This window comes from Dipodomys ordii, unplaced genomic scaffold, assembly GCF_000151885.1.
Source record: "Dipodomys ordii isolate 6190 unplaced genomic scaffold, Dord_2.0 Scaffold4, whole genome shotgun sequence".
NCBI classification, from domain to species: domain Eukaryota; kingdom Metazoa; phylum Chordata; class Mammalia; order Rodentia; family Heteromyidae; genus Dipodomys; species Dipodomys ordii.
Window position 1 is genome coordinate 12,683,729 of NW_012267220.1, and position 10,970 is coordinate 12,694,698.

Genomic DNA, 10,970 nt, shown 5'->3' on the forward strand with positions numbered 1-10,970 from the left:
GAACAAGTTTACATTCCCACCAACAATGAAGTAAGGTTCCCTTCTGTCCACATCCCCTCCAGCATCTGTTGTTTTTAGAGTTCTTGATTTTTGCCGTTCTAACTGGGGTGAGGTGATATCTCAATGTTGTTTTTCAAATTGTATAACTTACTATTTTCTATGCTCTTCTCCATAAGCCAGCCCTATTTGTTCTTTCTCTCATAATGGGTAGCTTCCATTTATTAAACTACCAGTCCAGGTGAGATTCTAAGAGCTTAGTTCTATCACTTACTCTCTAAAAGATCTATGAGATAGGGAAGCTCTCATGTGTAACACAGTTTGACATGTTACAGGAAAGGAAACTGAGGCTCAGAGATGTGATCATATTGTTTAAATTTAAATAGTAATAGAGTATAGCTTAAAAATAAATGAGAGAGCTGGGAATGTGGCTCAGTGGTAGAGTGTTTGCCTTGCATGCATGAGGCCCTGGGTTCTATTCCTCAGCACCACATAAGCAGAAAAAAAAGCCAGAAGTGGTGCTGTGGCTCAAGTGGTAGAGCGCTAACCTTGAGCTGAAGAGCTGAGGGACAGCGTCCTGATCCAGAGTTCAGGCTCATCACTGGACCCCCCCCCCAAAAAAAAAAAGAAAAAGAGAAAGTCTCCCAGGAATCTGTATGTTATATTAGTCTGATTGGATTAATATAACAAAATAATCTAGACTGGCTAATTTTTAGACAAAATTACTATTTTATAATATTATCTTGCTAACTTTCCCTATATTGCAAGAAACAAATACTTTCTTGGAGTTTTTTATACAAAAAAAAGGTAATCTTGGTGAAGGCTCAAGCTGCTTGATTTAATCACTTCCTGAAATTCTCCATTTCTCTGTTCCATCACCTCAGAGGTTAGAAGGGTATGAGTTCTAGGGATATAAACATTGAGTTCATTTTACATATAGTCTCTCTTCAATATGAGATTTTCTAGTTTCTACCTGGGTTTTCTAAATACCTCATTTTCTCCTAGAGCATTTCAAGCTTTGGTTAAAATTTTCCCCTCCTCTCTTAATCCTCCATAGAACACAACAGATACTTCTTTATTTTTATGATATGATGTTCAACCTGTTGAAAATATTCCAATTTTACTTTGTTAGTCCTTACTTTATCTCCTATTCATATAGGACATATACATCTAAAAATAAACTATTGTAGCTAATAATCTGGTGTATGTGTAAGTATGTACATGCTTTCTTTCTAATATCAGCTCTTACAATACATACACATTATACATTCAATTACCATTGGTTAGGTTCATAGTATGTTGTAATACACATGGAGACAATGTAGAGTATGATTATATTTTATACCCAGTTGCTTCTCCTCTCTGTTACTTATCAACAGAATAAGAAAAGAAAATATATGATCACATATTTTACTTTCAAGATTAAATAATTCTATACATAATTCCATTACCATCAGACGTACAGGAAGTGATTGAAAATGCAAGCTTCTGGTGGTCCTGCTTTTGTTGGTACTTGTGTGACAGAGAAAACAGATCTTTTATCCTTATTATTCAACTAAGATTAGTAGGCTTGTGAACTTCCTCAGATTTGGAGATCTCAAAATTTGTGCCCTTTCCTTGTCTTGTTTGCACACCTTCCTCCCATGGTGTTCTTTTCCTACAGCCTGGCTTCTGCTATTTTGATTCCTTTTAGCTCATTATGCATGTCTCCCCTCATCCTACTGTACTTTAAGACTTTTAAACTATTTGGAAGACTCATTTTTAGAACAATCATAGCAAAGCTCTCATTTATATTATCAATGAAAGAGACATTGATATTTAACAGATTGAGACACCAATTTTTTTGTGATGGATTTTGGTGGCAAAATACAAAAAAAAAAAAGTAGCAAGGAACAAAAGGGTCCAGTCTTTAGCAGTTGACTCCAGGCTCAAAGGAGACTGGCAAAGGATATAAAAAGACACATTAATACCCAAGTGACAATTCCACAGAGTACATTCAATTATCTCTGATTTTGGAGAGAAGTACAGATGATCCCCAAACAAGTAGATACTATTCTCACAATAGTCCTCAAATGGGGAATTCTAATTCCAATGAAGTACTTGTACATTTACCCTCATTTCTCCTCTACAATCAATATTCTTTCAGTTTCTTCTGTTATTTGGTAGAGAAAGCTTCAATTAGCTGATTATCTGTCTTTAGCACATTTCTTTCACTTCTTATAGTGTTTGATTGCCTCCAAACAAAGGAAGCTAATAATCTATTTTTGTCAGGGAAGGTGTTTTGACTGCAGGAGACAGAAAACCATCTGAATGCACCGGGACTGGGGTAGTGAGAGAAGTTTTGAGGAAACCCTGAAGGAATATCAAAGCACCCAGGGAATTGTGAATGCACTATTTAAAAATCCTGTATTATGATTGGTAATATATTTTAATTTTGACATTTTCAAATAGTTTATTAACTATTTGTGGATGCTTTATATAAAAGAGGCAGACTGCTGTGAACTCTGGCTCTGGGAAAGGCTGCTTTCTAAACACATTTCTGGATCTCTCAATTTTTTCTGCCAAGCCATGCTAAGTAGTAAAATCTGTTCTTAAAATCAGGTAAAGCCTGAGATCTTTTTTGTCTTTAGCTTATTGTTTGCCTCACACCTGGAGAAGGATTTTGGCAAGGTAGTTTTAATGGGCCTACTTCCAAGTCACACCAAGCCATACCAAATATCAGGCTATGCTAAGGTGTGCTTATATCTTTAAAGAAATGAAAATGATAACCAAGTACTTAAAATAGAAATCAGTGTTCTCCTATTAATGCTATTTGCCGCTAACTTTTATTTGGCTAGTGATCATTATGTGCAAGTGATCATTATGTTTTTAAGTAGTCTACTTGAAAACGTCTTCTAATTGTGATGGCAGTTCTGTGAATGTGAATGAAGAAATTTAGGAAAAAGGGAAGTTTGTCAATTTGTCCAGTGCTAAAATTTTGTCCCAGGTAGAATAAAAATGACTCCAAGAACAGTTTGATGCACTACCTTTTAGGGATTTGAACTATTATTCAGATTCCTATAAAATATTTTACTTTTTAATGTATTGCTTTAAATATATTTTTTAAAAAGTTTAAAAAAAGAGATGATAATGAAAATGTATCCCTAAAAACATTAAGAATTGAGTATGGCTGGAATAAGTATTTGGACTCCAATATGCTTTTTTATATTTCCATCCAGTTCCAATATTTCTTAACTCTCTTCCAATTATAAATGAGGATATATATGCTAGTCATTTCCTAAGATGATATGACTTTATTCTTATGGAATAGAAAACTCATTGAAAGTGTTCAGTTTTTTTGTGCAGAAACTATATGGGACAATTTTCATCTTTTGATTCCTCTGGGCTGTATTATCCACTGTTTTTCACTCCTTATTGCACCTGGACTTTCGGTGGCTGAATTGCATGAATGTAATTGATAGTAATGTTGCCTATGGCTTGGTATTGAGTTTAGTGAACCTGAGGCCCTAGTAGCTGGGAAGATGGAAAGACTATGAATAAGGTCAGTTATTAGTTGTCCATGGCTCCTTTGAAGTGTCCCTCTCAAAACAGTCCCAAGGGTCCAAGCAACTGGTCCCCCTGTACTTCTTACCCAAAGGTCATAAATACTTTCTAGTAGTGTTCATCTGAAGCTCACTGAACCCTGACACTCAATGTGATTGTGTCATCTGTTTCTTGCCTAGATCCTGACTGAAACAGAAAGTTTTAGAACTTAGCACAATTCCATCCTTTAATATTCATTTTTGCTATGCAAAATACTTTTTTCTACATTTGCTTTCAACTGAAAGAAACTCTACCAAGTTTCTGCTCAAGAACATATGGTATAATTTTTGTAATTCAGGTGGAATTTGTAACCCTTTATTTAGCAGCAATTCTAAGTGGTAATTTTCCTTTTAATCATAGACAAAAATAAATCTAAATTAATGGTGCATGAAGGAATTAGGAAATGTCATTACCATCTCTGTGTATTATCAGTGCTATTAGGGTCAAAAGGCTTCCTGATTTGAAATAAATTGCTTGAGTGTCTGGTTTTAGTTGACCTAATATTTTTTGAGAAGCAATTGAATCTTAAAACTATTCAGGTGCTATTTAGAACACAGATGGAGTAAAGATGGATCCATATGCTATTGTTGGAGATGAATGATCTAAATATTTTTCTCAGAAGTTTGGGGACTTTTATGACTGGAAGGAAGTAAAAGCCCGCTAGAATTAATTTAATTTAATACTAGTATATTATATTTACTGAATACATAATTTTCCTGAAGTCTAAGAGTTAAAATATCTGCTAAAACTACATATGGAACTTTCTTGTATTTCATGAAACGTCCATACATGTATATCTACATGTTATCTATAAATACATAGACATTTGTCCATAAATACTAAACTAGGTACTGGTGCCATATAGGGAATCTTAGTGGAAGGTTTTGTTAATGCAAATGTTACAGGTTGATATCCCTCAAACTCTCTCGTGACTTAAACCAAGAATATGATTACCATATTTAAATATATTCATATAAGCTCCTAAAGATTTATATTAAAACAATCTGTAAAAAAAAGCATCTTAAATAAAAATTTAAAACAACTTTATCAATACATGAAATTAATTAAGCTGCTCAAGATATACATATTGCTTATTGTTGCCAGTCATCCTAGATGAATAAATAATAAGCATCCCCCAAACTAAGTGACTTGATGCTCATTTATTTGATCCTTCAGTCCATTGATGGAGAATTTGGGCAGGGCTCAGCTTGAAGGTCTGGTTTCATTAGATTTATTCCAGTATCTTCAATAAACAGCCAGGTTGGTTGGGAGCTGGCTAGTCTAAGATCACCTGTGCTGGGAAAACTCATCTCTCTTCCACATGGTCTCTCATCTTCCAGCAGGTGAGCTGGGCTCGTTCATCTGGTAGCTAGGCAGGATTCCAGGAAAGCCAGTTAGAAGCACGGAAGAAAGCACAACATGACTTCCACCACATCCTTTGGTCCAAAGCAAGTAACAAAGAAGTTCAAAGTCATGAGAAAGAGAAATAGACTTTGAGTATTAACTGGGCAAGTTTCTAAATGCCAGAAGAAAGGCATGAAATGACTCAAACCATTTTGCCATCTATCAAAATTAAGTAATAGAAATAACATCAAATAAAAGTGATAGACCTACCAAACACAGTATTGTGCATTTTGTGCCTGAAGGAGGTGAGAATGGAAAAAAGCTTCATTTTGCATATATCGACATAAATGCACACATACAGAGATGCTCCTAGGAGATATTTCTCACAACTTTTACCCCTACCGCTAGTCCATTGCAGTCTTATTCTCTCCTTCCACCCCGCAGTCTATACTTTTCATTTTTTTCTTGGTGTTTCTTTACTCTCTTCCTATCCATTCCCTGACTCCCAAATCTGCTTTCTTCCTTCTTTGAGTGAGTTTTATACTTCCCCAGTCTCTCTTATCCTGCTTACTGTCTATTCCAGAATCTGGCAGAACCAAGTCAATGAAGAAAACACTCAGTCATTTGGCAGCATGAAGAAGCAATTAGATGCCAGCTTCTAAAGGGCTAGAGGACATTTAAACCTCAAGTGCTGGAAATCTTACTGAAATTGCAGACAGAACAGAGGGAGAAGTACTTGAAGGATTGTTAGCTAGCCAGAGCTCCATCACATGTTTTCCATTGCCTATTATAAGAAGGCTTCCATGTTCCTGCTTGAGTCAGTGTGAGTGGAAAGATCAATGGTTATCTGTGTGAGAGAGTTTGTCAGAAGTAATGAAAGCTTGTCTCTGTCCCTTCAAAATAAGACCTGGAGAAAATAGTTCCCAGAGCACAGGAAATGTTTTGGATGCAGATTACAATGAAAAAGAAATAAAAATTGCAAACTCTACTGGTAATCCACAGTGCAGATAATCTCTGAATGGTTATTGAGATGTATATCATAGTTGGAAACAGAAGTGGGCTTTTTCTTTTTTTTTTCTGCACAGGACTCGATACTACACAGCACTTCAACTTATAGGACCCTCTGACTCAGACCTCTATTTTTATTGTTATTCTTTCAGGATAGACCTTGCTCCTTACCCACATAAGGATTGTGACTCCACTGAGGGTTTTTCAGACATCATTAACGACAGGAAAGGAACATAACACAGCAGAAACTTCAGATTGAATAACAATCTTGAAATTCAAACTGACATCATGTATTATTGTTTGCATTATATACTAAACAGTTATTAGGAACAATTAGCAATTAAAGACTCTTAGGTGCAGTTATATGGTTTTCTACGATATATCCTGAATAGCAGGATAAGTGCTTTGGCTGCAAGCCAATCATCAAAGAGCCCACAGAAATCTCTAATCTAAAATGCATGCTTCTTTATGGCCATTGAATGAAGCATGTTAATCAAGGAAAACCACATGTGAGATGGGAGGACTTCAGATATAAACTTTCGTTATGTAGCAGATTTCTGTTTTATACCAAATCCATGCAGCTCCAAAGAAATAAAATCCACTCACATTTGTTTCCTCCATATAGCTTTTACAAAAAGAAGAAATATATAATAAATTGGGAACACTGTCTAGAAATACTGTTAATGAATGTGTCTTGATTCCAGAGCACAATTAGTTTAATCTCTCCTGTCTTCTAATTCTTTAATATTTGGTATGACACTTGGTGTCCAGCATAATGATCTTCAGGCCCTAAATATTCTTTCAATACTATCAAAGTGCTAATGCATCATGAACAGGATATTTTAATGTCACATGGAGTCTATTCGTATAGAAATCTTTGAAAATGTAAAACTTGGTGCATTTCAGTTTTTCACAATATTCATCTTGCCATAGAGGTATATTTTCAATCTGATTGAATAAGCTGGATTTTTTTTCTTTTGCGTTAGCATGTGTTGTATTTATTTTATTAATATCCGATTTCTAGCTTCAGTTCATCCATGACTAAAAGTTGTAGAGTTTTTTCCCTAGTTTCCAAATCAGACAGTGACAATATAGTAAGCTGATCTTAATCTGCTTTCGGTATAATTTACATAGCATAGAGTTGGCTGAAGGAAACTGAATATCCAACTTTTATGGCAAATACAGCATGGAATGAAAGATAAATATATTGAGAGAGTAAAAATGAAAATGTATTAGTTTAATGACATCACTTACTTATGTCCTTGGAATAAACTGTAAGCAAATAATTGATCCATATCAATAATTCTTTCTGGAATACTTTCTTCTAAATTTCTGAATTAGTAATAATAAAAGTGTTAGTGTTATGCACATAGACAAGAGAGTTAGGGTATTGTCTTAGTGAGACATAGCCTAAGCTTCACATATCCTCTGGTTATCATAAAGAGGGAAAAACATGGAAATAAATAATAGTAATTGGAGTTACTTTTTGATTTTTATTTAAGTAGGAATGGGAGAAATAAACAGCTGTGAATGGAGACATATGCCCATCTGACATCCTAGCTACTCAGGATGCTGAGGTAAGAGGATTACAAATTCCCGGCCATCCAGAGCAATAGAGCTTTCTCTATTCCTATCAAAACAAAACAAAATAAATATCATGATAATATGAACACAAACTAAGTTTGTTGTTGTTGCTGTTGCTGTTGTTTTTAAGTGTAAGCCAGGCACCAGTGATTCATGCCTGTAATCTTAGCTATTCAGGAGACTGAAATCTAAGGATGGCAATTCAAAGCCAGCCCTGGCAGGAGAATCCATGAGACTCTTATTTCTAATCAACTACTCAGAAAAAGCCAGAAGTGGTGCTGAGGCTCATGTGTTAGCCTTGGGCACAAAGAGACTCAGGCACAGTGTCCAGGCCCTGAGTTCAAGCCCCAGGGCTAGGGGAAAAAAGTATGTGATCATCAGTTTTTTTAAAAAAAATAGCATAAAAAGAAAACATGAATAAACTAAATAAGCAAGCAGATACATTAAGACCTAATATAAACACATAAATCCTGCAAAATTGGAAATGAGGCTTACATAACTGTATCATATTTGTCTAACAGAAAAAAGTAAATCTAAACAACAAAATATCATATAGAATACAGGAAATCAGAAGACTGATGCCATGACCAAATGATAATTGTACATTTAAATTGGAAAAATAGAAACACTTCATTTCTGAGTTCTTCAAAACCCTGAGCTTACTAAAAAGAATCTATAATTTTGTCATGAAGGCTGTTTGATTTGGCTAGGTGTTTGTCACCTGCTACCAACTTACTATCCATGGTGCTTGAGGAAAACATTTTCCTTTCAAGCTGGGCTGAAGACTTCCTAAGAAGGCTGCTTGTCTCATCTGGAGAGAGTGGAGAACACTCTCTCAGTAAAGGGAACGCAAAAGGTCTTTTGCTTAAGGCTGCAACAGTGCTTCAACCAGATAAGCCTGGCTGGCTCTCCAGATGTTGCTAGTGATGTGCACTCCCAGCAGATGGAGCTATGGCTCAGGCAGAATTTGTAACAAAAATTAAAAAAAAAAAAAGATTTATAATTTCAGAATCTTGTTTAAACTGCCTAAAAACGACCATGACTGAATGGAAATAGAAAGTAAGAAATGGATAAAAAATAACCTGAGATGTGGATTAATTACAAGAGTATATTCTAACCCAAGACACTTTAGTTTCCTGTTTATCAGAAGAATTGGAAGAGATTGAAACTCATGGCTATCTTACAAAAAGAAACACAAATGAATAAAAATATAAAACAAAAAAATCCTTTTTTAAGAAAATCAGGGTTGTATATGGTTGTTTTATAGAAATAGACGATTTATTCCAAAATCTCCTAAATATTCATATAATTGTAATTATTAAAATAATGTTATTTTAGAGTATTCATTTCTCTATCCTACAACATTTAAATCTAAGTGCTTCTTCTTTCTGACATTTAAATTTTTATTAGAAATTAAGGTATCATAATTTATTATTTTGAAATACGACTTCATCTTTTTGTATACTTCCTAATACGAAATCTCCTATATGTGGGAGCAATGGAGATAATAGCCATACAGAATAGTTATAAAATTCTATTTTATGTGAAAGAAGAACTTTCTAGGTTAATAAGTTAGGAATTGAGAAGTGTTTTTCAGGTAGACAGCTATTTAGGCAACAGATCCATAAGACTGTCAGAAACATATATAACAGCAATGACCATGGTATTTGTTATTTAAAACATGTGTACCACTATAGAATGTTTCTACAACGTTGGCTTCTTTGAGCCCCTGTGTCCATCTAAGTGTGCAAAACTGGTATTACCGTGGACTAAATTTACCACTGAGATTTGCACAAGGGCCTGCTTTCATGGAGATTACTGGACAAGTCAGTAGGAAAGTTTGTCTTGGCATCAATCTCTTCAGTTGTCTAATTGCATGCCCTTGAAACTTGCCCAATGAGCCTGTCTTGACTGCCAGTTTGGTATGTGTATGCCATGATACAAAGCAGCCTGGTTTCTGCAGGGTGTTTATATGAAGTGTATCAGACTTTTCAATGCAAAGGGAGGAAGCTCTGTCTGTGTTTGGGAATGTCTCTACCCTATCACGTTAGATAAAATGGAAGGCCTAATCAAACAGCTATGAACACTGTATGATGATGTCACAAGTTCCTCACTCCCTTTTGTGACAGTGCTTAATTTATAATTGATAACATCTGGGATCTGTGACTTTCATTCTGAGCGTCAATTCTCTTCACAATTCTTTTTTTTCTGGTTTGCAAGTATTTGAATTTATTGGCATCAAATATGTGTTGTGATTCTTTTTTTAAAAAATAAGTTTTTTGTTGTGAAACTACCACACAGAGGGGTTACAATTACATGAGCAAGGTAATGAGTACATTGCTTATCAAGCATTGTTACCTCCTCCTTTGTTTTTCCTCTACCGCCATCCCTGCCTCCCATATTCCGCCCCCCACCAAAGTTGTAAAGTTTGTTTTTCGACATAGCGTCTTGTATACCTCATTGTTGCAATGGGTCCACCTGTATCCCTATTTAAACAATTTGTTTTTTCCCTTTCCCTCCCCAAATTATCCAATTCTTGATTTTTCTATTTTACTTGGAACTAGACAAATGATGATGGCTAAGAAATATCATGATGGGGGAAAAGTTGTAATCTTTTCCTAGTAATATGCTATTTTTCTTGAATTGATAGGAATAGATGTAAGTTTTTGTAACATACACTTTTTTCTCTCTCAATGTCTAGCAGAATTATTCTAAAGAAGTACTATATCCTTAAAATGCTAGTTGTTCAGTATAACAGATGAAGAAAAAAACAAATGAAAAAAACCTGGACTTTGAGCTCAGCACTCAGTGTGAATTCTGATTTTTTTTGTTCTCTTACAGCTAGATATCTTGAGTAAATTGTGTATTCTATCCAGATCTTTATTTCTTCAATCATAAAATGGGTACAGACTGTGTAATTGTGTGAAGACTAAATGACACAATAAATCTTCAATATTGTTTCCATTCCTAAACACAGTTTCCTCATAGCACATAATTTCTGCATGACTCTTCTGTCTTTCCTGCAATGATTTAATAAATGTCCATTACTTTGCTGAGTACTCTGGGTATTTGATGCCCTTTTAAATTTGAGTCTGAAATGAGTTGAGGAAACAAATGTTTCGTTTTACCAAAGGTATAAAAAAAATTGCTGGCTTTCCAAATTATGCAACTTCTGTTTTCTTCTTACAAATTTACTACATTCAGAAAGCTTCCAAGCAGTAAAATAAAGGTTTATCAAAAATATTTTCTAGAGCTGGGAATATGGCTTAGTGGTAGAGTGCTTGCCTAGAGTACATGCATGAAGCCCTGGGTTCGATTCCTTAGTACCACATAAACAGAAAAAGCCTGAAGTGACTCAAATGGTAGAGTGCTAGCCTTTAGCAAAAGAAGCTCAGGGACAGTGCCCAGGCCCTGAGTTTAAGCCCCAGGATTGGCAATATATATATATATATATA